General features: G+C 35.1%; 1 protein-coding gene across 2 annotated transcripts in view; it reads right to left on the minus strand.

Moving 5' to 3' along the window:
• The window catches only part of COL4A5 (collagen type IV alpha 5 chain), a 225,875-nt gene that overhangs the window by 154,533 nt on the left and 51,486 nt on the right, over positions 1-19,856 (minus strand). The gene's annotated exons all lie outside the window — the stretch shown is intronic.

Consider the following 19,856-nt stretch of genomic DNA (forward strand, 5'->3'; position numbering starts at 1 on the left):
ACCATGATAATAAGAATAAAAACCTCTGAGTTGTGCTGAGCATAAATATGTCTGGAATGACTCCTTTTTAAGCAGTCAAAATCTGTGTTCTAAGTGCATTTAAGACTCAGTGAGTCCAACTCCAGGGCTCTATGCCAGTGCAAAAATGCACTAACATGCCCTAGGCCTCCCTGTTGCCTGCTGGCAGGAAGGTAAGAAGAAAAAGTTGTTTTTAGCCCTTACGCTGAGTAGAGCAACATTTCCTGTGCATTTCTAACAGAATTACTGGCTGATCATCTCAGCAGTTGGTATTCATGGTAGGAGGAGCTAATGTGATCTTTACTTCACAGGCAGCAAACCAGGAAACCCTGCTACCACTTTCAGTAAAGCAAGTGTTCTGCATGAAAACCTCCACGGTATTTTCCAACATGGGCAGAAATCAGGAAAACCCTATTTTAGTATAATCGCAAAAAGCAGGAATACTTCAGTTTTGGCTGTTTCACTTATAATCAACAGGGAAAAAAAAACCCAATGCTTTCTTAATAATGTTCCTGATTATGGGCCACTGATTACAAAGGATCCCTTATGAAAGGTGGGAAATAGTAAACCATCACCATCACAGCCCCTCCAAAATCATAAGAGCTCCAGCTCCATGCAATAGTGTGGTAACTGTGAAGTCAATATTTAGAAAACTTACAACTTCCTCTAATATTAAAGCTGGCAGTCCTTTTTCAATATTTGTCACTCAAATAGAGCAGTTATTTCCAAAGCAGCTTCAATTTATATACAACTCAAAATTTATTGTTACTTTATGCTCTTGTCATGACAAAAATCTGTCCTTTACTTAGCCTCGTCTTAGGCAGACTCTAGGTGAGAAAGAGAAGATTTAACAAACATATCTGGGAAATGAAGATTAAAAAATCCCTTACAGGCAGAAACTGTCCACAATATACCTTACATACATAGAGTCCATCAATGAGCTTTTATTTTAATAAAAATAGCAACAACCTGGCAATGTGCTATTTAATCAAGTTTGTTAACGTGGGATTGTACCTGAGTTTTATCACCAGCCCATTTCTAGTGAATGAATACTAGAGTGCTGGGTGAAAAGCTTTAAGAAGCATACATAAACTAGCAAAAATAACTTTAAAAATCAAAGTCTACCAGGCTAGTCATCCAAACATACTTCAAGGCAACACTGAATTTGAAACAAAAAGAATGAAATAAATACCACATACCAGAAAATCATAAAAGGACATTCAAATGGTACAACTGGTAGAACAAGAGCTACACATATGTGATAGACAAAATTGAAACAGAATGTACACTGTCTTGATTTGTGGCTAGATTTTTAAAAATGTAATGTCTCTTTATTCTTGAGGGAATACTGACCACATTCCTAGTTACTAACCCTCTGCAGTATGTAGGCACATCAACAGATGGGTTGTATGCAACTCAATTCCGTAAACATTTATTGCATGCTTTACTATCTCAAAAACCAATGAGAACTGCTGGGGATGGGGAAAGATGGCACAAAGATGAATATGGTACACATAATCTGCCTTCAGAGACCCAGCAAGTTAGTTGGAGAAACACAAAGCAAATCAATTATTATAATATAATAAACACAACAGAAAATAAAAATACTATGACGGAAGTGTAACTAAAGTGCTATAAAAAGATAAAGGATTAATTCTAATTAGGAAGAAATTATGACAAATGAACAATCAAAAGGCATTTTCTATAGCAGACATTAAAGGAAAATAATATGAACAATTATTTATTTGGACCTGCTTTGTCCAATACAGTAGCCACTAGCCACATGTGCCTATTGAACACTTGAAATGTGGCTGGTCCAAATTGAGATGTTCTATAAATGTAAAATACACACTGGCTTCCAAAGAGTATAAATATCTCATTAGTAAATTACGTACTTATGATATATAGCATGTTGAAATGATAATATTTTAGAGTGGGTTAAATAACATGTTACTAAAGTTCATTTCACCTGTTTTTTATGCTTTCTTAATGTCACTTCTAGAAAATTTAAAATGATACACATGACGTGCTGTGCCATTTCTATTGAATAAAGCTGATCTATAAAGCAAAAATAATGACAATTGTGATGGTTTCTTACAAAATATATTTGGGCTATAAAGTGCAAAGAGTTATTCTTCTAGAGAACAAAACATTCTTAGCCAAGATAGAGACCAAGAAAAAAAGAATAATGAAGAGTGGGTAGAAAAAAACTATCTCATGATAACACGAGATATTAAGAAGATGGTAATGAATAAACAAATATAAATCTTCTCATCACTTGGATAACGGAAGTAGTTCTGTACAGCTTCCTTTTCCATTACAACAGTAGTCCTAAATCTGACTGCCTTGTCCCCAGTCCAGACCAATTAAGTCTTATGTGCACCCAGGGCTGAGAACCAATGTGTTTTAAAAAATTGGGAAGACTCATAGCCTTGAGAAGATGGCTGAAATCAGATTATTTCCAACAAAAGCATTCTGGACTTTAAGCCTGAGGAGCAGAGTTGAATTGATTGACATTTAGCAGTAAAAGGAACCTAAGGATGAAAAACTGTAATGTCAGATTGGGGTTGTTAATAGTGAGGGAAGAGAAAGCTGAGTACAGTCAACTGTACACCCTGTACACTAAAAAGTCGATTTTTGAAAGTTCAAAATTGTAACTGCAATTTCATGACCAAAGACTCTAATAGGAGAGTGATTATGGGCAAGTCTAAAAAGTAAAATTCTATCAAAGAAGCACGAGAACTCAAGGAGAAAGGAAATAGAGATGTGTGAATAAACCAGAGGTACAACACAGGGAACACTCCAACTAAGTCAGACTTTTAAAACATGTGAAAGATGAATAAAGGGGAAAACAAAATGAAGACAAGCACAAATGAGTGATGTAAACATGTAAGAACAATCACAAGAAAACTAAAAACCTAAAAGGAACCATAGCTCATGGGGAAAAATGCTTAGAAAAACAAAAGTAGCAGAGAAGTGGTTGGTCTGGTATTTGGGGAACATTTGGTTTTCTTCATCTCCAACAAGAAAGGTGGTCTTCAAACTAGAAAGGAGTTGAGACTCTATTTAAGGGCAGGCAACATCATAACTGTTGAATATATGCATGTTTCCAGGGTCAAATAAATCATGCACTAAGCCAATGCAAACTTTCTCATAACCAGTGTTAGGAAAAATTTTAAATGTATGGAAAGTAGTTAAGATGTTTAGATGACTCAAGTTGGAAAATTTTCAGTATTGTTAAAAAGAGAAGAATTACAGGAACTACAGAAAAGTTAATAGGACAAATGGATAAAAGAATAGTTTTTAGATAAGGGAAATGGAAGAGCATAGTGACTTTAATTTCAGCAAGGCAAACATAATACACTCACATATGAAATGGCAAAATATGCTTAGATGAAATTTGAATTTAATCACATGGATTCCCTAAAGTCCTTTCCATAGACCACAACATCTGACTCCCCTCCTACCTTTCTGACCTTATTTCTTACACTGTCCTATTGCCTAACCTCATGTTCTGCCTCAAACATGTCAAAGAGTGTTCATGTTCAAGCTTTGGGGCTTTTGCTCTTGCTGTTGCCTCTGGCTGGAATGCCCCAAATTCACATGCACATGCCTGGCTCACTCACTCACTCTTTTCATTCAGGTATCAGCTCAAATATTATTTCTTCAGAGAATTCTGCTCTGATAATTCTATCTAAAAAAGCAAAACCATCATTCTCTATTTCTTAGTTTTATTCATAATACTCATCATTATGTGGTCTGTGTGTGTGTGTGTGTGTGCGCGTACGTGTGTGTGTGGTGGGGAGAGACCATGGGTCATCCAACTAACTTCTGTCTTCTAAGTTGCCTCTCAGGAATACAGGACCACAGGCACCATGCATTGACAAACTGCCCCCAAATCTGCATGAAGTGGATATGTGCAACACATGGAAATGCGGGGTAATGGTTAATATACAGTCCAAGAACATGCTCAGAACAAGCCCATGCTTCACCCAGACTGCTCCCAGACAACTGAGCATAGCAGGAATTCTAGTACAGATCCATTCCTATAGGACAAGGGACTCCACTAACAGGTGACTTTGGCTCAAGGACTCTCCATTGGCCTGGCTAAAATTTGTTAGAACTGCACTGTAGTCTGACATGCTTCCTACTCAGTCTTTTCTTCCCCCTCTTCTTTCACAGATGTCAGACCTTCAACACAATCTGAAGTTGCTCCCTGCTTTTTTTTGCTTCTCTGTAGTTTATGATACCTCTTTGAACTAGCCAAGTTATTAAAACTGAGTTTCCTACTGAAGGCTCTAACATTCTCAGAAAACATGGTGACAATTCTAAAACAAAATTACTAAAGACTGCCAGATGAAATCTGTAATGAAAACCATAAAAAATGGCCATCACCATTTCAAAGAGACTTTCATGATTTAGAGAAAATAAATAAACCTAAGTATATGTGAGTCAACTATTTTTTCACTAAAGTGCTATTGATCCATTTAATTCAGTCTAGTTTCTTGAACACATACTTAATAGGATGGCTAGTTCCTTTAAATTATGTTTATATTTACTCTAATACCAGATCTGTTATTTATAATATATCATCAAGATAATTACTATCAAAGAGCGTGAATTCTTCATTTTCATTGGTATTCAACTTAAGCAGCCAAATCATTACTGCTGTTACTGAAAACCAGCATGATGTTATCACTGAATATAACGTTTGCAGTATACCTCCATGGGTACAGTTGACCTGCCAAAACACCCAATGAAGAGAAAAATACGTATCAACAGTAACAAAAATAAGCAAATTGCTCTACCTTCTCCCACTTATAAAATAGGAACAAATGATAGTTTTAAGTTTTGAACCTGTTAGGAGAAAGTCGTAGTTTCTGATTGAGGTGATTATGCAGATATTAACTCTTTCAGCATCCTTTAGTTATCAGAATATGGAAAGGAATTGGAAGAGATGGAGAAATAAAGTATTTGTAAATGTATATACAGAACTGTACTTTATTCACTACATTAAACTTAACTAGATAGATGTTAGCAACCTCAAATATGTATGTTTCTAAATAAATCTATCTTATACACAAGATTCCCAACGGTCAAATCAGAGATGCAATAATCGGAGACAATTACTTAGTTAAGACAACTGTTAATTGCTTTAAAGGCAAAAAAAAAGTTCAAAGAATTATAAACATATAGTTTCCATTTTGGTACATAGCACAGTACTTTTTTTTTTTTTCACACCACCATAACTTCTCAAAGTCCAAACTGCAAAAACCAACATAACAGCCCTATATGCTGGATTTCAACTTTAGGGAGTGTGGTTGGAAGAAGCAGAGGTGTGAGTGGAATGAGCTCTGGTCATCTTACACATGCATCTGTTAGCCAGAGAAGCTCTACTTTTATCTGCTTTATTTCTTTTCCTTTTAAAGATTTTATTTATTTATTTGAGAGAGAGAGAGAGAGCAAGCACAAGCACGGGAAGGAGCAGAGGGAGAAGCAGACTCCCCACTGAGCAGGGAGCCCCACGTGGGGCTGGATCAGAACCTGGGGATCAGGACCTGAGCGGAAGGCAGACTCTTCACGGACTGAGCCACCCAGGCACCCCTATCTGCTTTATTTCTTCAAGACTTTTAAAATAAATGATTGAAACGGACACTTCTGGTCTATCTAAAGGAAACCAGACATGTGATGACCTACCATTTACACCACATGTATTTCTCTTATCTCTTTTCCTCATCTTTCCTCTGTTCTTTTTTTTTTTTTTTTGATGGAGAGAGACACAGCGAGAGAGGGAACACAAGCAGGGGGAGTGGGAGAGGGGACCGCAGAGCAGGGAGCCCAATGCAGGGCTTGATCCCAGGACCCTGGGATCATGACCTGAGCCGAAGGCAGACACTTAACAACTGAGCCACCAAGGCACCACCATCTTTCTTCTGTTCTAATCTCTTTCTTGCTTTTATTTACTTTTCTAGTAACAATGAGAGTGTGAATGGCGCCCCCTGGAGGTGAACAATGCAAAACTAGTGTAGTGGTTCTTTTTTTTTTATGTTATGTTAATCACCATACATTACATCATTAGTTTTTGACGTAGTGTTCCATGATTCATTGTTTGCGTATAACACCCAGTGCTCCATTCAGTACGTGCCCTCTTTAATACCCATCACCAGGCTAACCCATCCCCCCACCCCCTTCCCCTCTAGAACCCTCAGTTTGTTTCTCAGAGTCCATAGTCTCTCATGGTTCATCTCCCCCTCCGATTTCCCCCCCTTCATTTTTCCCTTCCTGCTATCTTCTTCTTTTTTCTTTTAACATATAATGTATAATTTGTTTCAGAGGTACAGGTCTGTGATTCAACAGTCTTACACAATTCACAGCGTGCTATGGTGAGTGCAGTAGTTCTTGATACCAGAGTCCTACTTAGAGTTTCAGGAAAGGTTACTAATGCTAGGGTCAAATACTCCCAAAGATTATGCCCCAAATTACACATATCACTAGAGTAGTTTCCCTAGTAAATAGTAGTGACTTTCCGAAAATTATAATGGTTTATTTAACCAACTTGAAAATACTCAAAGTGAATCATCATTTCTATCAGGAAGATGAAGACATTTATCATAACTTAGTTAAAATCTTGCTTTTCTTTATTAGATCTTTTGCTTAATCTTGGTAGGGGTGTTCACAAACTTGACTTCAAGACCTAGTATACATGTACAGTAATTAAGACAGTGTGGTATCGGGTGCCTGGGTGGCTCAGTTGGTTAAGACAGTGTGGTATCATCATAATAATTAACAAATAAATCAATTAATCAATACAGTTGACTGTGTTGTACCTCTGGTTTATTCACACATCTCTATTTCCTTTCTCCTTGAGTTCTCATGCTTCTTTGATAGAATTTTACTTTTTAGACTTGCCCATAATCATTCTCCTATTAGAGTCTTTGGTCATGAAATTGCAATTGACAGTTGACTGTACTCAGCTTTCTCTTCCCTTACTATTAACAACCCCAATCTGACATTACAGTTTATTTGTAGTATATTTGATTTTCGATAAAGGTATCAAAGCAATCTAACAGGGAAAAAATATTCCAAAAAAATGGTGCTGGGATACTGAATATCTCTATGGGGAAAAAATTAACCTCAATCCCTACCTCATACCAAACACAAAAATTACTTGAAATGGATCGTAGACAAAAACATAAAAGTTAAAAACCACAAAGTTGTTAGAGGAACAACATCCCATTAAGATTTGAGGTTAGGCAAAGATTTTTTTTTTTTTAGACAGAACAAAGAAAAGAACAACCACAAAAGAAAAAACTGACAAATAAGATTTCATCAAAACTCAAAACGTCTATTCATTGAAAGACAGCATTATCAATATGAAGAAGCAAGCCAGAGAATGGAAGAAGATATTACATATGTTTGACAAAGAACTGATATCTTAAATATAAAAGGAGCTCCTACAACTCAACAGTAAAAATACAAACAACCTCATGGAAATAGAGGCACAAGATTTCAACAGACATTTTACAAAAGAAGACATACAAATGGCCAATAAGGACATGAAAAAGTGATCAACATCATTCATTATCAGCGAAATGCAAATTAAAAGCACAATGAGATACCACTATACAATCAGCAGAATGACTAAAAATAAAAAGATTGACAACATCAAACACTGGAGGGGTTGTAGAACAACTGAAACCCTCATACATAGTTGATGGTGATGTAAAATGACATAAGCACTTTGGGAAAATTGGCAGCTTTTCATGAAGGTAAGCATATGTCTTCCCTATGACCCAACAATTCCTCTCCTAGGTATTTATCCAAGAGAAATAATAAAAACATAGGTTCACAAAAAGGCTTGTGATAAAATGTTTGTTGCAGCTTTATTCATAATATCCAGACACTGGAAAGAGGTTAGGTATGTATCATTATGATAATGAATAAACAATCTTTGGGCCTGGGTGGCTCAGAGGGTTAAGCTTCTGCCTTAGACTCAGGTCATGATCCCAGGAGAGTCCCGCATCAGGCTCCCAATGGGGAGCCTGCTTCTCCCTCTCCCTCTGCCCCTCCTCCCCGCTGCGCACGCACACACACTCTCTCTCTCTTCCTCAATAAATAAATAAAATCTTAAAAAAACAGCATAGTGAGTGAAAGTCTTACGTGATGCCATATATATATATAAAATAGTAAAACAGGCAAAATGATTTCTGTGGTAGAAAAAATCAGAATAAAGAACAAAGGATGCTTCTTGTAGGGTGTAAGAGAAAATGGACTGGGAAGATGACAGGAGGGAACTTTCTGGGGGTGATGTTAATATTCTATAACATGATAGGGGAGTGGGTTACATAGGGGTATGCATCTGTCAAAACTCAGTGAATACACACTTAAGATTTATGCATTTCACTTTATTTTTTTTAAAGGTTTTATTTATTTATTTGACAGAAACACAGCTAGAGAGGGAACACAAGCAGGGGCAGTGGAGAGGGAGAAGCAGGCGTCCCACGGAGCGGGGAGCCCGATGCAAGGCTCGATCCCAGGACCCTGGGATCATGACCTGAGCTAAAGGCAGACACTTAACGACTGAGCCACCAAGGTGCCCCTGCATTTCACTTTATATAATTTTATAAGAAAAATCTGTAAATAAATATTGAATATATATTAATAATATATGTTAAAATATTTAGAAGGAAATGTACCTGTTTCTGCAATTTACTTGTTTTTCTCTAACAGCTTATTGAGTTTCTGTATAGTTTCTGTATAGTTTCTGTATAGTTCAATGTATAGTTCTGTATAGTTCAATGATTTTTAGTATATTCATAGTTTTGCAACCATCAGCACAATTGTGCACAATTTTAGAATATTTTCATCATCCCAAAAAGAAATCCTGTACCCATTAGTCACTCTTGATTTTCTTCCAACCCCCTCCCAGCCCTAGGCAACCACTAATCTACTTTCTGTCTATATGAATTCATTTATTCTGTACATTTCTTTTTTTTAATTTTTTATTGTTATGTTAATCACCATACATTACATCATTTGTTTTTGATGTAGTGTTCCATGATTCATTGTTTGTGCATAACACCCAGTGCTCCATGCAGTACGTGCCCTCTTTAATACCCATCACCAGGCTAAGCCATCCCCCCACCCCCTTCCCCTCTAGAACCCTGTTTGTTTTTCAGAGTCCATCGTCTTATTCTGTACATTTCATATAAAAAATTTTTGAATTAAATTTCATATATGGTGGAGGTAGGTTCCAACTTTCTTTTGCATGCAGACCCAACACCATTTGTTGAAAAGCTTATCTCCTTTCCTCCATCTAATTGTCTTGGCACCCCAGTCAACAATCAATTGACTGTAAAAATGAGGGTTTATTTCTGAACTCTCAATTCTATTCCATTGATCTATATGTCTCTCCTTATGTCAATATCATATAGTCTTGATTACTGTAACTTAATAAGTTTTGACATTGGGAAGTGTGAGTCCTCCAAATTTGTTCTTCTTTTTCAAGATCCTTCTGGCTATTCTGGGTCTCTTGTATTTCCGTATGAATTTTAGGTCAGCTTCTCAAATTTCTGCAAAGAAGCCAGTAGCGATTTTTATGGAGACTGTACTGAATCTTTAGATTAATTTGGAGAGTACTGCCATCTTAACAATATCAATTTTTCTGATGCATAATCATAGGATGTATCTCCACAATTTACAATTAAATGAGTCAAATAATTAGTATGAATTAATGAATTAGTATGAATTAACAGGTAATGAAATGAATAAACTGACACAGAGATAAAACAATTATAGCAAAATTTAATGGTAAAATCTAGGTAGTAGCTACATGAGTGGTCACTGTAAAACTCTTTCAACTTTACTCCAATCCCACTGCCAGACCTATCATGTTGACTTGGATCTTTGCACAATGCCTCCTACCAGCTACCCTGGTTCTTGTACTCAACTCACCTGTAAACATTACCTATCACACACAACACAGACAACTGGACAAACAAACTGCCTACTGCTAAAACCCACCTCCTCTCCTGGTTCTGGTCTATATTCTCTATGTCCTGTCCATGTTCATCATACATCTGGCTACAAAATAAAATAAAGGTGATACTTCAATTTGTCCCACCGCAGGAGCTCCAGTTCCTTCTCCTTTGGCCTCCTACCTCTCAAATAATCAAAGGGAAATATGGAAACACAAATAACCCAACAAGACTTGGATCACTGCCTAATGGGGAAAAAAGAGAAGACAGGTAGAATGCTTTCCAGAAATTTTCAAATGCTTTCCATAAACTTTCAAACTACCAAATCCTCAAATTACAAAAAGCACTAAGATATGTAATGTCCCAAACAAATTGTAGTAATATGCAACTAGAAGGTCATTTATACAACTATGTCATGGCTAAAGGTAACTTTCTCATACTACTTCACTTCTATCACAATCATCCACAGATAGCTTTCTGGTTAGGTTTATTCTGACAAAAAATACATACATACCTACATACATACTATTTACAACTTCACAACAATTAAAGTGTACCTAACAATGAGCAGAAGAAATAAGCCACAAAGAGTATAGCTGTCTAGCAGGCAGTTGCCTAGGCTCACTGACATACTAAGTGACCAGCCCTATACTGGCTAAAGGTGCACTACTCAATTTGGCACCTCGGCAAAACAGTGAACAGCTATAAGCAATGTACTTTTAGTTCAGTAGTGAAAAAAGGAGTGATAAGACAAAACAATTTTGAAATAAGTGACATCTATTCCAGATGAAGGAAATGATCCACATGTGTGTTAAGGGGATGGGGTGATGGGGTAGAAAAAGAGGAGAGTTATGGATTAGGACACTATGGGAACAAGTCAGCCTTATACACTAGAGAACAGTGGTTCTCAAACTTTCCTGTGCTATGAGTCATCTGTGAAGCTTGTTAAAAATGCTGATCCCAGGTTCAAAGTCTCAGAAATAATTCACGACACCATTAGATTCTATTTAGATAGCATCCCAAGTGATGCAACTGTGAGGAGTCTTCAGACTATACATTATGAAATACTGAGCTAGAGAAATAGGGCAAATAAGATTTTACTCCTATCCTTCATTCTTTCTTCATCTTCTTAACCTCATTATTTGTTCCTAGCGTCATTTAAACCAAGGCTGATGTAAAAATAACATATTTTAGGTATAGATACTGATGGGAACATCCTGAAATCATACAAATTTGGGAATTAAAAAAAAAAACAAACAAACTTCTTCACCCTATGCCCAATACCCATCTGGATTTTTCTCTACTTTGTTTCCAGTTTTTCTCTTGAACTCCCAACCAACTCTCATCCTTCCTTGGTCCTCTGGTCCCATTCCTCCTGCTATACTCATCCTTATCCCTCACGATTGCTCTGAAACAGCCTATATAATCTTAGACTTCTGATGATTTTATCTTTCTTTCCCCAGTTTTGTGGAAAGGAGGGGTGGGTTAACACTCGATCTCTGCCTATATACATGCACCTTTTAAAAAGCTCTCGATTTTTCTTTCTCTTAATGTTTCTTCTAAAACTTATAAGCTGTCACATACCTCTGTACAAGGCCAAATAAGAAGTCAAAGAGTTTAGGTAACACTTCTTTTTTTTTTAAGATTTTATTTATTTATTTGAGAGAGAGATAATAAGAGAGAGAGAGAGCACATAAGAGGGTGAGGGTGGGAGGGTCAAAGGGAGAAGCAGACTCCCTGCTGAGCAGGGAGCCCGAAGCGGGACTCGATCCCGAGACTCCAGGATCATGACCTGAGCTGAAGGCAGTTGCTTAACAACTGAGCCACCCAGGCGCCCCGAGTTTAGGTAACACTTCTAAACTGTCACCCCCTAATCATTCTACAGGCACTTGATGAAGTAACCATATGTTTTTTCCCAATATTTCTTAAGACTGAGCAATAAAGTTTATTTCTTAATTGTCCTGAAAAACTGTAGCAGTCACAATGAATTACATGTTCTAAAGCTTTTACTTTATCCTATCACTGGTCACATTAAACCAATTGGCTGGGTAATTCTTCAAAGTAATTCCTTTCATCCCCCTTCCCCTTCTCAACCAACTTTAAAACTTCAAGCCAAATTCTTCTGGTGTCTGCTGATATTGGGTAGCCTTCCATGCTGTAAACCAAATGGAACAACAACAACAAAAAGCCATTTGCTGTGAAGATTTTCATTTCTTTAAGACTTTGAAGAAGAAAAACTAAAAGCTGGACCTATTCCCAAAAAGCATAAGTGCCCTCTTAATCATTTGGCAATTCCCATGGGAGCCTGAAATACTACACTGACTCCAACATCATTTAACGTTCTACTGTTGGGGGAAAAAAATCTCTAATATGAACACTGCCAGAATTTTAATTACCATATAGTATTTTAGTAATTTCTCAACCTGTCTGTAATAGCTTTAAAACAGTCTACTTTTTTTCTTTCCTGCCTAATTATAAAGTGACATTGTCAGTCTGGAAAAAAATATATAGAAATACTGAAAACTATGAAAAGAGCACAAAAAAAAAAATTCCTGAACTCCCAACATCTAAAGTTGGACTGTCTTAATGTACTGATGTATCTAACACCAGAGTCTGTCAATCTGCTCCTCTCTCTTAGCATGTGTGTGTGTGTGCATACATGTGTGTGTATCTATTTTTATACATACACATATATTTATTATATATAATGTATGTAATACACTCTAAGTTTTATATGATATACAATGTAATATATATATTATATATAAATATTCATACACATAGATGTATGTTTTAGAGAAAAGAGCATTATAATTTAATTGTTTCATTGTTTGGTAATAAGAGATCAATGAGGGAATATATTTAACAACCAAAATACCCAAATGCAGGGGACTAGTTACATCCATTACAATATATTTATTCAAATAAATATTATACAACTGCAAAAAATCTTGTTTTTGAAAAATATTTAATGAAAAATGCAAGTTTTCATGATATAATGTTAATTAAATAAGCACAATATAAATATAAAACTGTATTATAACATAAAGAAAAATAGAGGCCCAGATGGCTTCATTAGTGAATCTGATCAAACACTTAAGGAGAAAAATAATACCTATGCTACAAACACTTCCCAGAAAATGTAATAAGAGAAAATACTCATTTAGAAGACCTTGATTACACCTTGATACAAAAACTAGACAAATGAGTTACAAGAAAATATAATTGAAGACAAATATCCCTCAAGAACACAGATGCAAAAATATTTAATAAAATATTACCAAATCAAATACAATAATATATAAAAAGGATATTGCATCTTGTTCAAATAGGGTTTGATTCCCAAAATGCAAGACTGGCTTAGCAATCAAAAATCAATAAATACAACCATATTCATCAACAGATTAAAGGAGTAAAATTACATGGTTATTGGACAAAATTCAACACGATTCATAATAAAAATTGTCTCCAAACTAAAAATAGATGGGAACTTCCTCAACCTGATGATTTGCATATAAAAAATATTTATCTAACATTATAGTTAATAATGCAATATCAAAGACGTTTCTTCCAATGATTAGGAACACATACAAATGTCTTCTCTCATCACTTCTATTCAACATTGTGCCACTATGCCTAGCCACTGTAATAAGAAAAAGAATAAAAAAGCAAAGTGATAGAAAAGGAAAAAACAGCACGGTTTTTATTTGAAGATAACATGATTGTTAAATGTAGAAAATTCCAAGTCATCTGTAAAACTACTATGAACAGAACAACTAGAACAGAGATCAGTGAAACTGAAAATAGAAAAACAATAGAGAAAATCAATAAAAACAAAAGCTGGTCCTTTGAAAACATCAATATAATTGATAAACCTCTAGCCAGGGTGACTATAAAAAAGATACACCTAAATTATCAGTATCAGAAATCAAAGAGGAGACATCATTATGAATCCAAGAGACCTTAACATGAGAATAAGGGAACACTATGAACAACGTTATGCTCATAAATTTGACAATGTAGATGAAATGGAACCAATTCCTAAAAGTCTACAAATTACAAAACTCACCCCAAATGAAACAGATAACTTTAATTGTCCTATAACTATTACAGAAATTAAATTCATTGTTTGAACCTCCTGAAAAAAAAATCACAAGCCCAGATAGTTTCATTGGCAAATTCTGTAAATATTTGAAGAAGTAATAATAACAATTCTATATAATCTCTTCTGGGAAATAGAAGAAGACAGAACACTGCCCAACTCATTTTGTGAGGCCAACATTAGGCTAACACCAAAGCCACACTAAGTACAAAAAAAGCAAACTACAGCCCAATATCCCTCATGAAATAAATGCAAGAATCCCCAATAAAATATTAGCAGACTGAAGCCAGCAATATACATAAAGAATAATATATCAGGACTAAATGGGGTATGTCTCAGGAATGCATGGCTAGTTCAATATTTGAAAATCAATCAATGTAATCCTACAAATTAACAGTCTGAAGAATAAGAACATCATGTAGTAAAAGCATTTAACAAAATTCAATACTCATTCATAATAAAAACAATGAGCTAGAAATATAAGAGAAATTCTTCAACCTAATAAAAAGCACCTATAAAAAATACCTATGTAGTGGAGAAAGACTGAGTATTTTTGGAAAGAAGAATCTCTCTCACTCAACACTAAGCTGAAAGTCCTAGCCAGAGTGGTTAGAAAAGAAAAATATAAACCATTGGAAAAAGAGAAATAAGAATGTCTCGATTCACAGATTACACGATTTTCTATGTAGATAATCCCAGGGAATCTACAAAACATCTCCTAGAATTAGTAAGTGAATTTATCAAGTTGTAGCATAAAAGAATAACATGCAAAAATCAATTTAAATCAAATGTATTCCTATATGCTAGCAAGTTGCAATTGAAAACTGAAACTAAAAAGGAAACATCATTAACAACTCTAACAAAATATTTTAGTATAAATCTAACAAAATATGAGCAGTTTTATGTGATTTTTTAGCATTTTTACAACAAAATACCCATAGAGGAAATTGAAGACAATATAAATGGAGATGCATATTGTGTTTGTGGATTGAAAGATGCAATATAGTGAAGATGTCAATTTTACCCAAAATGATATATACGTTTGTGTAATTCCAATCACAATCATAGCAGTAATTTTTGTAGACATAGAAAGGTTAGTATTAAGATTTATATGGAAAAACAGAGTAAGTAGAATAGCTAAAACATTTTTAATACAATAAAGTGGAAGAAACTCATTAAAGGATTTCAAGACTTAATGACAAAGCTATACTAATCAACACAGAGTGGTACTGATGAAGAGATATACACATAAATTAATGTAAAAGAATAGTCAGAAATAAAATAAATGCAATGTGGTCATTGCAAAGAAATAAAACCATGCAAATGTGGTCAAATGATTTTTACCAAAGGTACAAAAGCAATTCAATGGAGAAAGAATGGTCTTTTTAAACAAATGGTATTCAAACTGGAAATCCATAAAAACATGAACCTTAAATGAAATTCCAAATCTTAAACAAAAATTAACACAAAATGGATGATACATCTAAATTTAAACTTTAAACCTATAAAGTTTTTATAAGAAAATATAGGAAAAAATCTTCCTTAGGCAAAAAAATTCTTAGAAAATAAAATTTGTCTTACACACACACACACACACACACACACAAATTCTTGGAGACATGACAAAGAAAGCACATTCTATGGAAGAGAAAAACGATTAATTGGACTTCATCGAATTTTTAAATTTTTAACTTGAAAACACTGTTAAGGGAATAAAAAGAAAAACTATAGACTGGGAGAAAACACTGTAAATCACACAGTAAACAAAGTACTTTAATCCCAAGCATATAAAGAAATCTGAAGAGTTAGCAGTAAATAAACATCCCAATTTAAAAATGGGCAAAGGAGTTGGATAGATACTTCACAAAACAGAAGTTATACATATAAGCACATGAAAAGACATTCAATGTCATGAACTATAAGAAAATGAAAACTAAAACCATGATGAAATATCACTACAAAGGAGAAATAATATATGAATAATTCAGTTTCTCTACGTCATTGTCAGCATTTGGTAGTGTCACTATCTTCGATTTACACTATTCTTATAGGTATGTAGTGTCTCATTGTGGTTTTAATTTGCATTTCCCTAATGGCTCATGATGTTAAACATAATTTCATATCATCTGTGTATCCTTTTACATGAAATTTATGTTCATATCTTTTATCCCTTTTTAATGAGATTCTTCTTCTAATGATGAGTTTTAAGTTTTTTATATATTTTAGATACTAACCCTTTGATGGACATGTTTTGCAAATATTTATGCCCAGTCTATAGCTTGTATTTTCACCCTTTTAACAAAGACTTTGATAGAACAAATGTTTTTAATTTGGATGAAGTCCAATTTATTAGTATTTCCTCTCATCAGTTAGCATTTTGGTATCAAATGTAAGAACTCTTTACCTAGTACCAGGTACTGAGAACTTTATTTTTTTCTAAAAGTTTTAAAGTTTTATTTTTACATTTCTGTCCATGATTCATTTGAGTTAATTGTTTTAAAAGTGTGAGGTTTGGGTCAAAGTTCACCTTTTTGTCTATGGATATCCAACTGCTCCAGCATCATTGGTTGAAAAAACTACACTTCCTTCATCGAACTGCATTTGTTTCTGTGTCACAAATTAGCTGGGTATATTTATGGAGGTCTATTTTCTGATTCTCTTCTCTGTTTCAATAATTCATGTGTCCACCCTTCTACAATTACCACAGCTAGGTTTACTAACTATAGCTATATAGCAGGCCTTAATATCAGGTAGTGTGATTCTTCCATCTTTATTCTTCTTTTTAAAGATTCACAACTGAGTTTTTAAGCATCTTGATCTAACCCAGAGTCTGAACACATCAACTGTATGTTTAAGTACTCAATGTCTAAGTACTTATCACAAAAGACATGAAATTCAATCATGGGGCTAGAGAGAATGAGAGAATGGAAAAGCTTAATTTGATGTTGTTACAAAATCAGTGTTATTTCTGCAGTATAGAATCTGCCATGCATATATCTTAATACATGTAAGTCATTTTGAGAACATGTGGGTGACTCATTGGATGAATATTTATAAAAACAATCATTTCCACATCAACCTCTCTCTACATTATCTATGCTATAAATGCATGATGAACAACACATCTGAAAAAACATGTGTTTAATTTATAACGACAGGCCAAAGTCCTTCTGGAAGTATATGCTTATCGAATGCTGAAACACAAATTAAGAAGATAGCATAAATGTATTGAAACTAGAATATTTTCTTGTCTATAAAAGATTTAGCATGTCAAAATATAACCAAATGGGGGCGCCTGGGTGGCTCAGTCGTTAAGCGTCTGCCTTCGGCTCAGGTCATGATCCCAGGGTGCTGGGATCGAGCCCCACATCGGGCTCCCTGCTCGGCAGGAAGCCTGCTTCTCCCTCTATCACTCCCCCTGCTTGTGTTCCCTCTCTCACTGTGTCTCTCTCTGTCAAATAAATAAATAAATTCTTAAAAAAAAAAAAAAGAACCAAATGTCCTCTTACCTCCTGCCTGCTGTACTAACTGCAACTGATTACATCTTTACTTATGGACCTTTCTTCCTATTTTGCCCTTCCTATCACCCATTTGCCATAAGGATCCCTTATATAAAATGTTGACCTATAAAAAAATCCATGGGTGAAAGTGAAATTTTTCTAGAATAATCATTTCAAGCAATTCAATAATGGGTCCTGTTATACCTCGAAGCAGCTTCTTTTATGCAGTCTCCATGCTACACCTGTTTGGATTTGCAGAGAAATTCTGCGAATCTACACAGAGAGTTCAGTACTGTAATTTTCTCAGTCAAAAACAGCTTTAAATATAAGCCTTGTGCTTAAAATTAATTTATAAAAATAAGAAAGAAGTATTATAGGCTTAAATAGTTGCAGTCTATTTTCTTATTGAGATTTTTTATTATTTTCTGAGTATCAGGCAATTATCAAAATAAATCACAATGTAAACAAAGCAGTCACAATTTAACATTGTATTTTAAGGTGCTTCAGTTACATCTTTATCCTGTTCCTGTCAAAATACCAATTTATAAAACAATTAAAAGTGAAAATTGATTACAATGTCAAAGAACATTTGCATGATACCATTCTTTACATCAGTTCTTTTATGTTGGAGATATAAGGTAAACCCTGTAAATGCTGGTTAATCCCCCATGCACTTGGGAAGCTCTCTCTAATGAAATATGGTACTTTATTTGATGGCTATATAGACCCAAGGATTAGGTCCCTTGGATAACGGAGAAACTACACTGTACACACATTTCTTTTTTAAGAAAATCAGAACTGGAGTTAAACAACAGCGTATCTATTGCCATATGATCTCTGCTGATGACATCACTCACCAACATGAAGTATATAAATAAAAACCGACATAGAAAAACACTACATAAAAACAGCCTAGTCACTAAAGTCAACTCTTCCAAAGAAGGCTTAATTAATAAAAAACTTTAACTCATCTATAGGCTGTACCAGTACATTTCCTAAATGCTCACTACTTGAGTTAGCAACTTATGAAGTAAAATTGTTACTCTCCTCTTTGACATCATTCATTTTCCCTCTGAATTGATTCTACTCAAACTGCTTTATATGCATGAAGTACATTTAGTTAATAAAATCAAGAGTCTTTTTCTCTAGTGTTCTCTATTTTCTAATGAATCAGATCCCTAAAATGAATGCACAATTCACTTACTCAACTCCCACGTACCACTGTTTATAAACATACCTTTTTAAAAATTCTCCATCCCTTTTCTAAGTCTCAGTAGCTATTCAATAGCTCAATAGCTACTAAATAACCCATTTAAAATCCATTTTAAAATGCTTTCTCTATAAAGATGAAAATGATAGTCAACCATACTTAACATAATAAAAATGCTTATCAGAAGGTACAAGTGAGACAGTAAGGCTTTAAGAACTGGGCTAAGGGGGCACCTGGATGGCTTAGTCAGTTAAGTGTCCAACTCTTGTTTTCGGCTCAGGTCATGATCTCAGGGTCCTGTGATGGAGCCCCACGTTTCAGGCTCCATGCTCAGCAGGGAATCTGCTTAGGATTCTCTTTCTCCCTCTCCCTCTGCCCCTCCCCCTGCTCACAAGCTCTCTCTCTCTCTCTCTCAAATAAATGAATCTGTTTTAAAAAAGAGTTGGGCTTGAAAAGGCAAGGGAAGCAAGGGCAAAAAGGAACTACTGGGACTTCATCAAGATAAAAAGCATTTGCGCAGCAAAGGAAACAGTCAACAAAACCAAAAGACAACCAACAGGATGGGAGAAGATGTTTGCAAATAACATATCAGATAAAGGGCTAGTATCCAAAATCTGTAAGAACTTGTCAAACTCAACACCCAAAGAACAAATAATCCAGTCAAGAAATGGGCAGAAGACATGAACAGACATTTCTGCAAAGATGACATCCAAATGGCCAACAGACACATGAAAAAGTGCTCAACATAACTCAGCATCAGGGAAATACAAATCAAAACCACAATGAGGTATCACCTCACATCAGTCAGAATGACTAAAATTAACAAGTCAGGAAATGACAATGTTGGTGAGGATGCGGAGAAAGGGGAACCCTCCGACACTATTGGTGGGAATGCAAGCTGGTGCAGCCACTCTGGAAAACAGTATGGAGTTTCCTCAAAAAGTTGAAAATTGAGCTACCCTACAACCCAGCAATTGCACTACTGGGTATTTACCCCAAAGATACAAATGTAGTGATCTGAAGGGGCACATGCACCCCAATGTTTATAG

This window comes from Phoca vitulina, unplaced genomic scaffold (genome assembly GCF_004348235.1).
Source record: "Phoca vitulina isolate PV1807 unplaced genomic scaffold, GSC_HSeal_1.0 scaffold69, whole genome shotgun sequence".
NCBI lineage: Eukaryota > Metazoa > Chordata > Mammalia > Carnivora > Phocidae > Phoca > Phoca vitulina.